General features: G+C 42.3%; 1 protein-coding gene across 6 annotated transcripts in view; it reads right to left on the reverse strand.

Annotated features, from left to right (window-relative positions):
• The window catches only part of LOC118387484 (splicing factor, suppressor of white-apricot homolog), a 165645-nt gene that overhangs the window by 104519 nt on the left and 42043 nt on the right, over positions 1-19083 (reverse strand). The gene's annotated exons all lie outside the window — the stretch shown is intronic.

The following is a 19083-nucleotide window of genomic DNA, read 5'->3' on the forward strand; positions in this document are numbered from 1 at the left end:
ACAACCATATTTTAATTTTTGGGTTACCAGTTGCACAACAATGCACGTGCATTTGCAATATGATTCTATAGTGAAAAAACATCACCTAATGGACATGATGAAATCAACACAACAAGTGATGGAAATGTACAACTATCACTGCTCGGCCATCCTGTGTTCATCAGACCAGTCAATTTCACATTCCTGCAGGATTTTATAGCATGACAAATTCGTGATGGTACCTGCCCATTGAACCATATTGCAAATGCACAGTGACTTTGCAAAAGTGAGAAAACATAAACAAATGGACATGATGAAATCAACACAACAGGTGATGGAAATGTACAACTATCACTGCTCAGCCATCCTGTGTTCATCAGACCAGTCAATTTTGCATTTTGAGCATGTCAAATTTCATATGGTAAATGCACATTGAAACATATTGCAAATGCGCGCGCACTTGCAATATGATTCTATAGTGAAAACATCACCTAATGGACATGATGAAATCAACACAACGAGTGATGGAAATGTACAACTATCACTGCTCGGCCATCCTGTGTCCATCAGACCAGTCAATTTTGCATTTTTGAGCATTTCAAATTTCATATGGTAAATGCACATTGAAACATATTGCAAAATGCGCGCGCACTTCTGCAATATGATTCTATAGTGAAAAAACATCACCTAATGGACATGATGAAATCAACACAACGAGTGATGGAAATGTACAACTATCACTGCTCGGCCATCCTGTGTCCATCAGACCAGTCAATTTTGCATTTTTGAGCATTTCAAATTTCATATGGTAATGCACATTGAAACATATTGCAAATGCGCGCGCACTTGCAATATGATTCTATAGTGAAAAAACATCACCTAATGGACATGATGAAATCAACACAACGAGTGATGGAAATGTACAACTATCACTGCTCGGCCATCCTGTGTCCATCAGACCAGTCAATTTTGCATTTTTGAGCATGTCAAATTTCATATAGTAAATGCACATTGAAACATATTGCAAATGCGCGCGCACTTGCAATATGATTCTATAGTGTAAAAACATCACCTAATGGACATGATGAAATCAACACAACGAGTGATGGAAATGTACAACTATCACTGCCCGGCCATCCTGTGTTCCCATAGCGAGCATTAATATCAGAATGACCGGTAAATGCATTTACAACCATATTTTAATTTTTAGGTTACCAGTTGCACAACAATGCACGTGCATTTGCAATATGATTCTATAGTGAAAAAACATCACCTAATGGACATGATGAAATCAACACAACAAGTGATGGAAATGTACAACTATCACTGCTCGGCCATCCTGTGTTCATCAGACCAGTCAATTTCACATTCCTGCAGGATTTTATAGCATGACAAATTCGTGATGGTACCTGCCCATTGAACCATATTGCAAATGCACAGTGACTTTGCAAAAGTGAGAAAACATAAACAAATGGACATGATGAAATCAACACAACAGGTGATGGAAATGTACAACTATCACTGCTCAGCCATCCTGTGTTCATCAGACCAGTCAATTTTGCATTTTGAGCATGTCAAATTTCATATGGTAAATGCACATTGAAACATATTGCAAAATGCGCGCAGCACTTGCAATATGATTCTATAGTGAAAAACATCACCTAATGGACATGATGAAATCAACACAACGAGTGATGGAAATGTACAACTATCACTGCTCGGCCATCCTGTGTCCATCAGACCAGTCAATTTTGCATTTTGAGCATTTCAAATTTCATATGGTAAATGCACATTGAAACATATTGCAAATGCGCGCGCACTTGCAATATGATTCTATAGTGTAAAAACATCACCCAATGGACATGATGAAATCAACACAACGAGTGATGGAAATGTACAACTATCACTGCCCGGCCATCCTGTGTTCCCATAGCGAGCATTAATATCAGAATGACCGGTAAATGCATTTACAACCATATTTTAATTTTTGGGTTACCAGTTGCACAACAATGCACGTGCATTTGCAATATGATTCTATAGTGAAAACATCACCTAATGGACATGATGAAATCAACACAACAAGTGATGGAAATGTACAACTATCACTGCTCGGCCATCCTGTGTTCATCAGACCAGTCAATTTCACATTCCTGCAGGATTTTTATAGCATGACAAATTCGTGATGGTACCTGCCCATTGAACCATATTGCAAATGCACAGTGACTTTGCAAAAGTGAGAAAACATAAACAAATGGACATGATGAAATCAACACAACAGGTGATGGAAATGTACAACTATCACTGCTCAGCCATCCTGTGTTCATCAGACCAGTCAATTTTGCATTTTTGAGCATGTCAAATTTCATATGGTAAATGCACATTGAAACATATTGCAAATGCGCGCGCACTTGCAATATGATTTTATAGTGTAAAAACATCACCTAATGGACATGATGAAATCAACACAACGAGTGATGGAAATGTACAACTATCACTGCTCGGCCATCCTGTGTCCATCAGACCAGTCAATTTTGCATTTTTGAGCATGTCAAATTTCATATGGTAAATGCACATTGAAACATATTGCAAATGCGCGCGCACTTGCAATATGATTCTATAGTGTAAAAACATCACCTAATGGACATGATGAAATCAACACAACAGTGATGGAAATGTACAACTATCACTGCTCGGCCATCCTGTGTCCATCAGACCAGTCAATTTTGCATTTTTGAGCATTTCAAATTTCATATGGTAAATGCACATTGAAACATATTGCAAATGCGCGCGCACTTGCAATATGATTCTATAGTGTAAAAACATCACCTAATGGACATGATGAAATCAACACAACGAGTGATGGAAATGTACAACTATCACTGCCCGGCCATCCTGTGTTCCCATAGCGAGCATTAATATCAGAATGACCGGTAAATGCATTTACAACCATATTTTTATTTTTGGGTTACCAGTTGCACAACAATGCACGTGCATTTGCAATATGATTCTATAGTGTAAAAACATCACCTAACGGAGATGATGAAATCAACACAACGAGTGATGGAAATGTACAACTATCACTGCTCGGCCATCCTGTGTTCATCAGACCAGTCAATTTTGCATTTTTGAGCAAGGTCAAATTTCATATGGTAAATGCACATTGAAACATATTGCAAATGCACGTGCACTTGCAATATGATTATATAGTGAAAAACATCACAAAATGGACATGATGAAGTCAACACAACGAGTGATGGAAAGGAACAACTATCACTGCCCGGCCATCCCGAGTTCATCAGGCCAGTCAATTTTGCATTTCTGCAGGATTTTGAGCATGTCAAATTTCTTACGTCATTTGGCCCACAAAAAAATCCTTATGCACAATTAAAAAAATATAAAAAATATGATAATAAAATTGGACAAAAGTATATTCATACAGTTCTTACACATGTGTAATTGACAAAAAAATTGAAAGAATTTCAAAAACGGTCCAGAAAGCACTTTTTTAAGGGTGTGTGAAGTTTTTACAAAATTTTGACATTTTTGACTTTTGACTTTGACTTCCTATGAAATCATATTGGAATTGGACAAAACATATTCCTTATGCGCATGTAAAAAAAAAAAAAAAAAAAAAAATTATGATAATAAAATTGGACAAAAGTATATTCATACAGTTCTTACACATGTAATTGACAAAAAATCGAAAGAATTTCAAAAACGGTCCAGAAAGCACTTTTTATGGGTGTGTGAAGTTTTTACAAAATTTTGACATTTTTGACTTTTGACTTTTGACTTCCTATGAAATCATATTGGAATTGGACAAAACATATTCCTTATGCGCATGTAAAAAAAAAAAAAAAAATTATGATAATAAAATTGGACAAAAGTATATTCATACAGTTCTTACACATGTGTAATTGACAAAAAATCGAAAGAATTTCGAAAAACGGTCCAGAAAGCACTTTTTTATGGGTGTGTGAAGTTTTTACAAAATTTTGACATTTTGACTTTTGACTTTTGACTTCCTATGAAATCATATTGGAATTGGACAAAACATATTCCTTATGCGCATATAAAAAAAAATTAAAAAAATTATGATAATAAAATTGGACAAAAGTATATTCATACAGTTCTTACACATGTGTAATTGACAAAAAATCGAAAGAATTTCGAAAAACGGTCCAGAAAGCACTTTTTTTAAGGGGTGATAAGTTTTTGAAAAAAGTTCATTTTTTCAAAATTTTACTTTGGACATTGATTTGGGTTACATATCCAATATGAAAAACCCCGTGGAGCGCATTTGCCCCCTGTTGAATTTTTTAAAGTGTTACAACTGGCAATTACCATATGGCATTTGCAATACACTTTGGATGAATCAACGCCGAATTGGGTGGTATTGGCCAATGTGTATATGGTTTGTCCGATGCCAATGACATGCCATTCATTTTTGTCCAATACAGGGGGTATTCCCTTACAGTATGAAAGGATGCAGTAGAAGTGTAGAGTGGAGGAGAGGAGGGAGAAGGATAGAGTCTGGAAGAGGGTAAAACAAAGCAAGTCAGGCACTATTGTATCTACTGAAAATGTCTATTCGGAGAAGCAGCTTGAAAGGACATTTCCCTTGAATTTGACAAAGCAGTAGTGGGGGAAATATCTGTGAAATATTGATGCATCAGATTCCCACTATCCCCACCACTGTGTCACTTGGGTCCTTTGATGGAGGCTGGAGCTGGAGGGGGGACAGGCAGGGACAGAGGCAGCCATGCAATGTGGTTGGCCCTGGGGTGGGACACCACTGCCAGGGAGTGGACATCCGCAACTCAGCAAGGAGGCACCAAAGTCAGGCCTGCAGCCCCAGCAGCTGGTGGAGACAGGAGGGGCGGGACTGCGACAGCCAAAGCTAACTAAGGATGACGCATAATGAGTAGCCTCTAAACAAGGCCCTAAACTGCAGACACCAGTGGTGCATCATGATAAAGGTGTGTGTGTGTGTGTGTGTGTGCATGAGAAAGAGTGTGTGAGTGTGTTTGTTCAGTATGTTTTTGTTTGTGTGGATTGCTTTTAACAGCCTTATCTGCTCATCAAGCCAGTAGTGACGCACAACCACAAAAAAACTCTACAGAACACTGCAATAAAAGTGGGAGAAAGAGCGTTTAAAATGTTCCCTTCTAAAGTGGGTTTCATTGTGTAGAACAAGTCTTTGAGGGAGAGCTACAAGCTACCATAAGGCTAATCTTATTCAGCAAGAACCAGCTGAGGCCCCAGAAGCCAAGCTGTCCCTGGAGAGATACACTACAACAGAACTACGTTGCTCTCTCTCTCTAGCTAGCCCCTCAAAAACTCCCTGCTGCCTGCATCCACCTCAGGTTCCATTATCAGGTCTTTGCTGCTGTATCTTAACTGCCTCAAAATTGTTAATATTCCAGTGATCATTGGGAACCCTGTACCCAATCAGTCATTGAACTATGGATATCGATCCAATTTGCAGAACGTGTAAGTGTGTGCGTTTGTGTAAGTTTAGGTGTGTGCGTGCGCGCATGAGTGTGTATTTGCGCGCACATGTGACAAGGCAAATGCGTTTCCTTCTGGCTCATTGGTGAAATTGTCAGCAAAACACAAACAACTTAGAAAACTGAGGGGGATGTTTAATCTTTTTTTTTTCACTGTCTCTCTCTTTCTTCAATCTGTTTGGACTGAAAGCGAATGTAGCAATCACACCTAAGGTCAAAATGAAGAGTCTAAAATGGGAGCTTTCATTCACAAAGTCAAAAGAGCACCTTAAAGATTGGCAGCATCTGCCAAACACTTGGGTGCTCAGGCTAGGGAGAAAGGAGCAGAGCTGTGGATTTAGCATTATATTCAGACAAGCTGCTACAGCCAACTGTTAGAATTAACATATTCTATATTCATAATTAGTACTGAGAGGAGAAAACATGTCATGCACCTTACAAGCAGGGTGATGTGAAGTATGTAATGGTGTAGTATCCAGACACTCGGATGCAGGATAGGGTGCATTTAGAACATTCTTGTAGTTCCCCTTGTTTTAATTCAAGCTATAATAACATTATATTCATTTTATGAGTCACTTATACCTGGCTCATGTTGTAGAACAATCCTCTGCAACCTTTTCATAAATAATAGGAGATCTGTCTGAATGCGAGCCAATTATGAGCACGCTCTGACTTTCCTCATGAGGTTGAAGAAGTCTGGAGGCCCACAGATGCTTCCCACTTATCATTAAGCTCCAGTCAAAAACCCATCATTTTAGTAAAACACTGAGATAGCTGCCAAACCTCTGCTGGGTTGAAGCAGCAGCTATCTCGACCATCAGCACAAGCAACAGAAAAACAATATGGATGATTATAGCTTAGTGCCGACATGGCAGCAGGTGGAGTGATTACAACACCGAGGAGCGAGGATCAACAATGAGAAGAAAACACACAACCATTAAATTGATGGGAGAAACCGCCACACAAAACTAAGGCTTGGCTACAGACAATCATCATCCCAGCTAAACGAGGTCACAGTACAAAACTAATTCATATAGTAGTGGAACTGGTGGCTGGTGCTGTCAAGACCAATCTGACAAACCAGAGGCAGGGCCACAACAAGCCCAATCACTGGCTGATGCTGCCTTTGATTGATTTCACAGACCATTTTTTCCCAATAAATATGAAAAACAGATTAATAATACAAATGAGAGAGGCTGCATCCCATATAGCCGTTCCCCAAATCACCAGCAGACCTCATAGTTTATGGATAAGCTAGTTAGTCGGCCGCTTCATTTGCCTATGGGTGCAGCCTGCTTTGTGACAGAGTACGGACTCCATACTACAAATTTCTCTCTCCCCGGAGAGACAAGTTAGTGGATTCTATTTGGCAGATGACAAATGGTTCCCCAAAGTGGGTGAACAACTTCAAGCCTACATTTGACCACTGCTCCACTGAGGCCTTCTGACTCTGATAGCAGACCCTGGTAACATTAAATATGTTGAGTTAAAACTACGTCAAACGAGTCACTTGATCTCGAATGACCTTTCACTTTCTCAAACCTAAAGGAAACACGACGCGACAACGGAAAATCACAGCCAGCCTCTACAACTCCCAAACCCGGTGCATGTAAGACAGCACCTGCAAAAACATTTTTTTTTTGCACACAACGTCTCTGACGGTAGCACTGCCGAGACCCAACGAGGAAAACCAATAAATGTGAGCCATCATGCTCAGTGAACTGGCAACCATGATGGGGGGGGGTACAACACTGCAAATGAGTTCCCTGTGCACAACTAGCGTTTGAACAGTAATGTTGACCGGAGAGCTTTACAGGAATGTGACACAGGTGTTCAGCTATTCAACACCTGCTGAACCACAAGGCTGCATCAAAATGGTAGCAGTTGGGTTATACAGGGTTAGGGGAGTGTGAGATGATGCTACTGGACTATACTGTAGATAAGGCACACAGTCATTGTCAGTCCAATACCAGCACAATGCGAACATTCATCCATATTTCATACTTCATATTAATTTCATACTCAGGGGCAGCAGAATGCAGAACTGTTGAGTGACAATGGGACACCAACTCCCTGAGTGTGAATACGCTGCCAAGTTACCCTTAGGAGGTGATGACTGAGTTAGTTAGGCCCAATGATTGACAGTGAATGAGAACAGGTCTGTTTCCTCTCCACCTACAGCTTCCACTGCCCTCTCCCTGAACTCACACTGCCTTTCCAACCTCTGGCTCAGAGAGACACATTAAAAGCCACGAATAAAAGCCTGGGGTAAAAGATGTGTACAAATACAAATACCTAGGTGTCTGGTTAGACTGTAAACTCTCGTTCCAAACTCACATTAAGCATCTCCAATTCAAAATTACATCTAGAATCGGCTTTCTATTTTCGCAACAAAGCCTCCTTCACTCATGCCGTCAAAGATACCCTCGTAAAACTGACTATCCTACCGATCCTTGACTTTGGCAATGTCATTTACAAAATAGCCCCTAACACTACTCAGCAAACTGGATGTAGTCTATCACAACGTCATCCGTTTTGTCACCAAAGCCCCATATACTACAAAATCAAATACATTTTTATTGGTCACATACACATTATTCATTGATGTTAATGTGAGTGTAGCGAAATGCTTGTGCTTCTAGATCCGACCATGCAGTAATATCTAACAAGTAACCTAACAATTTCACAACAACTACTTTATATCCACAAGTGTAAAGGAATTAATAAGAATATGTACATAGAAATATATAGATGAGCGATGGCCGAACGGCATAGGCAAGATGCAGTAGATGGTATAGAGTACAGTATATACATATGAGATGAGTAATATAAGGTATGTAAACATTATATAAAGTGGCATTGTTTAATTGCAAACATGCCGGTCACAACTTGCGGGTTTGTTTTCGAGTTGCTGTGCGTTTTGTTGCCAATCTATTTTGCTACCTGACAACTTTACGGTTTTCACTTTTTAATTACCGTTCATATATTTATTTATTTTTTCTTCAACTTTTTCACCCCGGACGCTTTATCTGGACACGATTCGTCAGGACCTCCAACAGCCGAAGCTAAGTAGTAACATTAACATGATGCCTACTATTTGTAGTCGCTGTACTCGCCTTACTGCGAGGATAGCTGTGCTACAAGCCCAGCTTCAGACGCAATCGTTAGGCAAGGGTAATTTCAGTATAGGAAAGGATGAAGCCGCGTCTGTGCCACCAGTAAGTACAGATAGTAGTATAAATCCCCTGGCACAGTCCCCGCAGCCGGACAACTTTCTCACGGTTTCTGGAAGGAAATGCTGTAGGAAAGCTCAACCGGTGTCGCTCATTCAGAAACGACAGAAACTTTCAACCGGTTTTCCCCATTAAGTAGCGGGTCGGAGTCAGAGGCCGAGTCTTCTCTGGTCTCTACTCCTCCCGTTACGGGGTCTGTGACGCCGAAGCTTCCCACCATTAGCTCTGACAAATTGAAAAAAGGCGGAGGTGTTGCTAACATTTACGATAGCAAATTTCAATTTACAAAAAAAAAAATGACGTTTTCATCTTTTGAGCTTCTAGTCATGAAATCTATGCAGCCTACTCAATCACTTTTTATAGCTACTGTTTACAGGCCTCCTGGGCCACATACAGCGTTCCTCACGGAGTTCCCTGAATTCCTATCGGACCTTGTAGTCATAGCAGATAATATTCTAATCTTTGGTGACTTTAATATTCACATGTAAAAGTCCACAGACCCACTCCAAAAGGCTTTCGGAGCCATCATCGACTCAGTGGGTTTTGTCCAACATGTCTCTGGACCCACTCACTGTCACAGTCATACGCTGGACCTAGTTTTGTCCCATGGAATAAATGTTGTGGATCTTAATGTTTTTCCTCATAATCCTGGACTATCGGACCACCATTTTATTACGTTTGCAATTGCAACAAATAATCTGCTCAGACCCCAACCAAGGACCATCAAAGGTCGTGCTATAAATTCACAGACAACACAAAGATTCCTTGATGCCCTTCCAGACTCCCTCTGCCTACCCAAGGACGCCAGAGGACAAAAATCAGTTAACCACCTAACTGAGGATCTCAATTTAATCTTGCGCAATACCCTAGATGCAGTTGCACCCCTAAAAACTAAAAACATTTCTCATAAGAATCTAGCTCCCTGGTACACAGAAAATACCCGAGCTCTGAAGCAAGCTTCCAGAAAATTGGAACGGAATTGGCGCCACACCAAACTGGAAGTCTTCCAACTAGCTTGGAAAGATGGTACCGTGCATTACCGAAGAGCCCTTACTGCTGCTCGATCATCCTATTTTTCTAACTTAATTGAGGAAAATAAGAACAATCCGAAATTCCTTTTTGATACTGTCGCAAAGCTAACTAAAAAGCAGCATTCCCCAAGAGAGAATGACTTTCACTTTAGCAGTGATAAATTCATGAACTTCTTTGAGGAAAAGATTATGATTATTAGAAAGCAAATTACGGACTCCTCTTTAAACCTGCGTATTCCTCCAAACCTCAGTTGTCCTGAGTCTGCACAGCTCTGCCAGGACCTAGGATCAAGAGAGACGCTCAAGTGTTTTAGTACTATATCTCTTGACACAATGATGAAAATAATCATGGCTTCTAAACCTTCAAGCTGCATACTGGACCCTATTCCAACTAAACTACTGAAAGAGCTGCTTCCTGTGCTTGGCCCTCCTATGTTGAACATAATAAATGGCTCTCTATCCACTGGATGTGTACCAAACTCACTAAAAGTGGCAGTAATAAAGCCTCTCTTGAAAAAGCCAAACCTTGACCCAGAAAATATAAAAAACTATCGGCCAATATCGAATCTTCCATTCCTCTCAAAAATTTTAGAGAAGGCTGTTGCGCAGCAACTCACTGCTTTCCTGAAGACAAACAATGTATACAAAATGCATCAGTCTGGTTTTAGACCCCATCATAGCACTGAGACGGCACTTGTGAAGGTGGTAAATTACATTTTAATGGCATCGGACCGAGGCTCTGCATCTGTCCTCGTGCTCCTAGACCTTAGTGCTGCTTTTGATACCATCGATCACCACATTCTTTTGGAGAGATTGGAAACCCAAATTGGTCTACACGGACATGTTCTGGCCTGGTTCAGATCTTATCTGTCGGAAAGATATCAGTTTGTCTCTGTGAATGGTTTGTCCTCTGACAAATCAACTGTAAATTTCCGTGTTCCTCAAGGTTCCGTTTTAGGACCACTATTGTTTTCACTATACATTTTACCTCTTGGGGATGTTATTCGAAAACAATGTTAACTTTCACTGCTATGCGGATGACACACAGCTGTACATTTCAATGAAACATGGTGAAGCCCCAAAATTGCCCTCGCTAGAAGCATGTGTTTCAGACATAAGAAAGTGGATGGCTGCAAACTTTCTACTATTAAACTCGGACAAAACAGAGATGCTTGTTCTAGGTCCCAAGAAACACAGAGATCTCGGCGTTACTCTGGACCCTGATCTCTCTTTTGAAGAACATATCAAGACCATTTCGAGGACAGCTTTTTTCCATCTACGTAATATTGCAAAAATCAGAAACGTTCTGTCCAAAAATGATGCAGAAAAATTAATCCATGCTTTTGTCACTTCTAGGTTAGACTACTGCAATGCTCTACTTTCCGGCTACCCGGATAAAGCACTAAATAAACTTCAGTTAGTGCTAAATACGGCTGCTAGAATCCTGACTAGAACCAAAAAAATTGATCATATTACTCCAGTGCTAGCCTCTCTACACTGGCTTCCTGTCAAAGCAAGGGCTGATTTTAAGGTTTTACTGCTAACCTACAAAGCATTACATGGGCTTGCTCCTACCTATCGCTCTGATTTGTTCCTGCCGTACATACCTACACGTATGCTACGGTCACAAGACGCAGGCCTCCTAATTGTCCCTAGAATTTCTAAGCAAACAGCTGGAGGCAGGGCTTTCTCCTATAGAGCTCCATTTTTATGGAACGGTCTGCCTACCCATGTCAGAGAAGCAAACTCGGTCTCAACCTTTAAGTCTTTACTGAAGACTCATCTCTTCAGTGGGTCATATGATTGAGTGTAGTCTGGCCCAGGAGTGAGAAGGTGAACGGAAAGGCTCTGGAGCAACGAACCGCCCTTGCTGTCTCTGCCTGGCCGGTTCCCCTCTTTCCACTGGGATTCTCTGCCTCTAACCCTATTACAGGGGCTGAGTCACTGGCTTACTGGGGCTCTCCCATGCCGTCCCTGCAGGGGGTGCGTCACCTGAGTGGGTTGATTCACTGTTGTGGTCATCCTGTCTGCACCCCCCACACTTGGGCTGTGCCGTGGAGGAGATCTTTGTGGGCTATACTCAGCCTTGTCTCAGGATGGTAGGTTGGTGGTTGAAGATATCCCTCTAGTGGTGTGGGGGCTGTGCTTTGGCAAAGTGGGTGGGGTTATATCCTTCCTGTTTGGCCCTGTCCGGGGTGTCCTCGGATGGGGCCACAGTGTCTCCTGTCCCCTCCTGTCTCAGCCTCCAGTATTTATGCTGCAGTAGTTTGTGTCGGGGCTAGGGTCAGTTTGTTATATCTGGAGTACTTCTCCTGTCCTATTCGGTGTCCTGTGTGAATCTAAGTGTGCGTTCTCTAATTCTCTCCTTCTTTCTTTCTCTCTCTCTCTCGGAGGACCTGAGCCCTAGGACCATGCCCCAGGACTACCTGACATGATAACTCCTTGCTGTCCCCAGTCCACCTGGCCATGCTGCTGCTCCAGTTTCAACTGACCTGAGCCCTAGGACCATGCCCCAGGACTACCTGACATGATGACTCCTTGCTGTCCCCAGTCCACCTGGCCATGCTGCTGCTCCAGTTTCAACTGTTCTGTCTTACTATTATTCGACCATGCTGGTCATTTATGAACATTTGAACATCTTGGCCATGTTCTGTTATAATCTCCACCCGGCACAGCCAGAAGAGGACGGGCCACCCCACATATGCTCTCTCTAATTCTCTCTTTCTTTCTTTCTCTCTCTCGGAGGACCTGAGCCCTAGGACCGTGCCCCAGGACTACCTGACATGATTACTCCTTGCTGTCCCCGGTCCACCTGACTGTGCTGCTGCTCCAGTTTCAACTGTTCTGCCTTGTTATTATTCGACCATGCTGGTCATTTATGAACATTTGAACATCTTGGCCATGTTCTGTTATAATCTCCACCCGGCACAGCCAGAAGAGGACTGGCCACCCCACATAGCCTGGTTCCTCTCTAGGTTTCTTCCTAGGTTTTGGCCTTTCTAGGGAGTTTTTCCTAGCCACCGTGCTTCTACACCTGCATTGCTTGCTGTTTGGGGTTTTAGGCTGGGTTTCTGTACAGCACTTTGAGATATCAGCTGATGTACGAAGGGCTATATAAATAAATTTGATTTGATAAGTGACTAATGATTCATTTATTATTCATCTAATGATTCATTTATTACATCCAGTTTTTTATTATTAAAGTGGCTAGAGATGAGTCAGTGTGTTGGCAGCAGTCACTCAATGTTAGTGATGGCTGTTTAACAGTCTGATGGCCTTGAGATAGAAGCTGTTTCTCAGTCTCTCGGTCCCAGCTTTGATGCACCTTTACTGACCTCGCCTTCTGGATGATAGCGGGGTGAACAGGCAGTGGCTCGGGTGGTTGTTGTCCTTGATTATCTTTTTAGCCTTCCTGTGACACCGGGCGGTGTAGGTGTGCTGGAGGGCAGGTAGTTTGCCCCCGGTGATGCGTTGTGCAGACACACTACCCTCTGGAGAACCTTACGGTTGTGGGCCGAGCAGTTGCTGTACCAGGCGGTGATACAGCCCGACATGATGCTTTCGATAGTGCATCTGTAGAAGTTTGAGAGTGTTTTAGGCGACAAGCCAAATTTGAGGTTGAAGAAATCCCGAGGTTGAAGAGGCACTGTTGCGCCTTCTTTACCACACTGTCTGTGTGGGTGGACCATTTCAGTTTGTCCGTGATGTGATGTTTGTCCGTGATGTGTACGTCGAGGAACTTAAAACTTTCCACCTTCTCCACTACTGTCATGTCGATGTGGATAGGGGGGTGCTCCCTCTGCTGTTTCCTGAAGTTAACGATCATCTATTTTGTTTTGTTGATGTTGAGAGTGAGGTTATTTTCCTGACAACACACTCCGAGGGCCCTCACCTCCTCCCTATAGGCCGTCTCGTTGTTGTTGGTAATCAAACCTACCACTGAAGTGTCGTCTGCAAACGTGATGATTGATTTGGAGATGTGCACGGCCACGCAGTCATGGGTGAACAGGGAGTACAGTAGAGGGCTGAGAATGCACCCTTGTGAGGACCCAGTGTTGAGGATCAGCATGGTGGAGATGTTGCTTCCTACCCTCACCAACTGGGGGCGGCCTGTAAGAAAGTCCAGGACCCAGTTGCACAGGGCGGGGTCGAGACCCAGGGTCTCAAGCTTAATGACGAGTTTGGAGGGTACTATAGTGTAAAATGCTGAGCTGTAGTCAATGAACAGCATTCTTACATAGGTATTCCTCTTGTCCAGATGGGTTAGGGCAGTGTGCAGTATGATTGCGATTGCGTCGTCTGTGGACCTATTGGGGCGGTAAGCGAATTGGAGTGGGTCTAGGGTGTCAGGTAGGGTGGAGGTGATATGATCCTTGACTAGTCTCTCAAAGCACTTCATGATGACGGAAGTGAGTGCTACGGGGCAATAGTCATTTAGCTCAGTTACCTTAGCTTTCTTGGGAAACTGCTCCAGGTCATCTATAAGTCTTTGCTAGGTAAAGCACCGCCTTATCTCAGCTCACTGGTCACTATAGCAACACCCACCCGTAGCACGCGCTCCAGCAGGTATATTGTACTGTTCATCCCCAAAGCCAACACTTCCTTTGGCTGCCTTTCTTTCCAGTTCTCTGCTGCCAATGACTGGAACAAATTGCAAACATCTCTGAAGCTGAGGTCTTATATACTTTAAGCATCAGCTGTCAGAGCAGCTTACCTGTACATAGCCAATCTGTAAATAAACCCCACACCCGACTACCTCATCCCCAATATTATTCATTACCCTCTTGCATTACCCTCCCCACCTCTTTAAGGAATACCTAGGATAGGATAAGTAATCCTTCTCACCCCCCTTTTAAGATTTAGATGCACTATTGTAAAGTGACTGTTCCACTGGATGTTATAAGGTGAATGCACCAATTTGTAAGTCGCTCTGGATAAGAGCGTCTGCTAAATGACTTAAATGTAAATGTAAAAGTTGCTCTTTTGCACCCCAGTATATCTACTTGCACATCATCATATGCACATCTATCACTCCAGTATTAATGTTATCCGTAATTATTTGCGCCTCTAGGGCCTATTTATTGCCTACCTCCCTACTATTCTACATTTGTACACACTGTACATAAATCTTTCTATTTTTCTTTTGTGTTATTGACTGTACGTTTGTTTATGTGTAACTCTGAGTTGTTGTTGTTGTCACACTGCTTTGATTTATCTTGGCCAGATCACAGTTGTTAATGAGAACTTGTTCTCAACTGGCCAACCAGTTTTTTTTATTTTTTATAAACGTGTCATAATGGCACCTGGGGTTGGTTGGTAATACACTGTCTGATTCGGTAGGAGAGGAACACATAGGCGCTTTAATTCAGTGTGGCATATAAGCAATGTTCACTGCAATTTATTATAGGTCTACTGATCAAAAACTTCAAGGTTGTAAAAAGTCTGTGCAAATTCCAGCATGCGTTTACTGTGAACACTGAGGCTGTACACGCTTTAAGATACAGTTTCAGACAGTAAGTAGGCTACTTTGGCTATTTGATCATAATGTAGGCCTAACAGTGGCCTACCATCAAAAACAACGGAGAAAATGCATCCCATAACATTTTAACATGGAAATAGCTGTTCTATCATTCAGCCTACAGTAGTAGTCAAGGTGTGTTGTTCAATTTAGACCTACATTCCATGAGACTTCTGAAAAAAAAAACACGCAGGACTTGACATTAACCTGTTTATCCACTTGTCATTCAGACACGAAGGTGACTGAAAATGTTGTTTTTGATGCATGAAACCACTTTACAAAATAAATGCATTATTATTCCCATACCATTATTACAGAGAATCAGACAAAAATACGCCAACCTCTGCCTACATAGCTTATTCAAGCCGGTTTCAAAATACAACACTGCCCCTTTAAGACAAAAACAAATATCTGTTTACCTGACTCGCTTCTCAAAGATATCTAGAAATGTAGATGTTTTGTGCTCTTGTAGGAAGCAACCACTCCCATATTGCTGACTGCAAATTATGTTTAACTGGGCTAATAACTCACTAACTAGTAAAGGATATGAACAAATGTGCACACGTAGCCACACACAGCTCTCGCTTTGATCTCAAAACAAGCCCATACACAGCTCTCGCTTTCATCTCAAAACAAGCGCATCTACTCACGACCACTCATGCTGTAAACAGTCCAGTTCAAAGTGAATGGCACAGATCCATATATGGCAATGGTCTATTTACATTTACTGTTGGCCTACTGAAGCTGACTGGTTATGGCGCACTGGTATGTAAAGAGTATGGGCTGAGTCATACGTGGTAATGCAATGGAATCCTACTCCGATGCGTTCTGCTTAAAACACAATCTCGTTTGTTATGTTGCATTGAAAGTTGCTAATATTGCGTTGATTCAATTACAATTCCCACAGTAAAAGGGAAACGTTGACTGTGTTAATTATGGGGGAAAAATTCAATATCGTGCTTCTCTGGGTGGGCGGATATATTTCTTCTGTGGGGCATTCCCGGGGAGCTGCGAGCCAGCGCACACAAGCAGCTTAGAGAGAGCATTGCACAAAGATCCATTAGAGAATGGTTACAGATCAACTGTCTGCTTTGGAATGAGATGGGCTCATGCATCATATGATACACACTGGAATTTCAGTGCTCGGGTGTGATTGAAGATAAGAGCACAACGTAAAACGTAGAGGAGATGATTCTGGTGGAAACATATCATCAAAATAAATTGTGGGTTATGATAAAACGGTCAATGAACATAGACCAACGCATATAAAAACTACCTGGATGAGATGAAACCATATTCATCTATATAAATCTAAACCGAGGATGAGTGTGAATACCTGAGGTACATTCTAACCTCTGATACATCAGACAGTTCAAGTGCACTGCAGGGTTTAAAGAGGTACCTTAAGCAGAGAGACAGTACATAACCGGGGCCAAAGTGGCCATGGATATAACCAAGCAGCTAGGCCAGCCAAAGCCAGACGGAATCATTTCATCTCTGTTGACACGGCTCCTAATTGAGCTGGAGATACTGGATGAATTAAACAAATTGTCCAGATTTTGCTGCAGAGCCAGGGACAGCCTGGTGGGAGAGTCAGCCAGGGGAGCAGAACACCACTGAGGCCAGAGAGCAGAGATCCCCTGCTCCACTGAAAGAGAAATCACAGCCGCAGTCGCCAAATAAAAACAGACGCTGCTGACAGAGACAGAACTACTTTGCAGGAACTCACATAGCATTTCCCCCAATTCAACTTGTAGCACCCCTGCCATCGTCTCCCTTTCACCACTGTTTCTTTGTGCTTCGTTCAGTCATTTGTCATTGTTCCACTCTCTATCCTATCCACTGTTCTTCTATTTTCCACACTGTCTTTGTCTCATATGAGCAGCACAGCGGGTACAGAGAAGATAAATGTGAGTTAGAAAGAGAGAGTACAGTTCAAACCTCTGTTCATCCAACCAATCAGGGCGATTGTATGTGCTGCAGGATACCACCTGCCTTGACTAACCTTTAGTTAGTGCGCGCCATCATCCATCTTGAGAAGAAGTAAAGTGTTGTGCTGCCGACAGACTTTTGACATGCTGTTCCTTACTGAGGTGTGTGCGTCTAGCAAATATAACCACACAATCATATAAAACATTTTCAAATGGTAACAGCTGTGTCTGTGTGGTGGTGACCATCCAGAGTAATGATGGGTCTCAACATCATGTTCTAACCAGACAGCACTATAGTGGGCAGAACCAAACCAACCAGCATTTCGCTACACCCGCAATAACATCTGCTAAATATGTGAATGTGACCAACAAAATTTAATTTGATTTTAAGTATATAGAGGTTGAGGGCATTCCGACCACTCAGACCAGCTCCAGCTTGCAGTTTTTACACGGTCTTTCGTATCGCCGGATTCTGACCTGCTATAGTTGAGATATTGAGGTGCCCCGAAAAGAATCTGTGCGTCTTGCCAAGAGATGCCTGTCACAACCCACCTCAGTCGTCATGAACCTGAGGAAGAGGAGCTGCGAAGCCCTACACACCTCTCTCGTTTAAGAGATTACCAGCCCTGCTACAGGCCCGTCTATGACCACACCCTCTCCAGTAGGGAGTTGCAGAGAAAATATGAGCAGGAAGAGCTCAGGAGGGCGTACTCCAGGCCCTCCCGGCCTGAGTCACCGGCGCTACTCTCCTGATCGTCACCGCTCTAGGCAACCGAGCTAGAGCCATCCTCACTGTCACGCCACCACAGCCGATACTCCCCTAGCTGGCCTGGCTACTCCCTTGAGAGACACTACCCCTGAGAGACCCCGCTAGTCACCAGGCTGGGGTGAAGATTCACCTTCCAACAGGACAACAACCCTAAGCACACAGCAAGGACAATGAAGGAGTGGCTTGCAAGTCTCTGAATGTCCTTGCGTGGACCAGCCAGAGCCCAGACTTCTTTTTCAAATATAAATTCGCAAAAAAATGTAAAAACTTTTTTGGCTTTGTCATTATGGATATTGTGTGTAGTTTGATGAGGATTGATGAGGATTTTTTTTTGTTTAATCAATTTTAGAATAAGGCTGGAACGTAACAAAATGTTGAAAAAGTCAAGGAATTTGAATACTTTCCAAAAGCACTGTAATGGGTGTGGGCATATCCAACTGACCGACCAGACCAGCTCCAGCTAGCCGTTTTTACACAAACTCACCCAGAGTACACAGAGAACCAAGGAGTAAATACCTTCAACATCCTCGTTAAAGACCAAGGCCAAGATTTAATCTGACACAGTTAACAACCTGCACAGTGAGACACTTTTAAAGGCAATTTCATCTACGTTCAATCCTGTGCGGGGAACGGGCTGGGATCAGCAAATTAATTTAACCAGGTGGCGAAGACCAATCATTCCAAAAGCCTGGGTGGTTTAAAATCAAAGTTTGAAAGGCACAGAGTCACATTTTTGATATCATTCCCCTGCCTTTAAAGTTTGCTAATTTGTTTACTGTAATGTTATCAGCTCGAGCAATTGTTCATACCAGGGGTACAAACAAAACACTTAAAGCACTTAGCCAGCAAATGGATGAATACATTGTTTCTCTGTCTGTTACTGCTCACCCTTGATATCTTCTGTTTTAGAATATCTTTACAAAGTACTTACGTCTGCCTCCCACCTGAGCCCATTAAGAATTACCAGCCAACCACTTTTCCAATAATTACCAAACACAAATGAATAGTATTCTCTTCATAAAGGCATTCAAATGTCACGCAATTGAATACATGTCTACCAAGAGATGAGCCATGTAAAATGTTGACTGAGTTTCAAGTAGCTTTTAATACAT

Source organism: Oncorhynchus keta, chromosome 9 (genome assembly GCF_023373465.1).
Source record: "Oncorhynchus keta strain PuntledgeMale-10-30-2019 chromosome 9, Oket_V2, whole genome shotgun sequence".
Classification (NCBI taxonomy): Eukaryota; Metazoa; Chordata; class Actinopteri; order Salmoniformes; family Salmonidae; genus Oncorhynchus; species Oncorhynchus keta.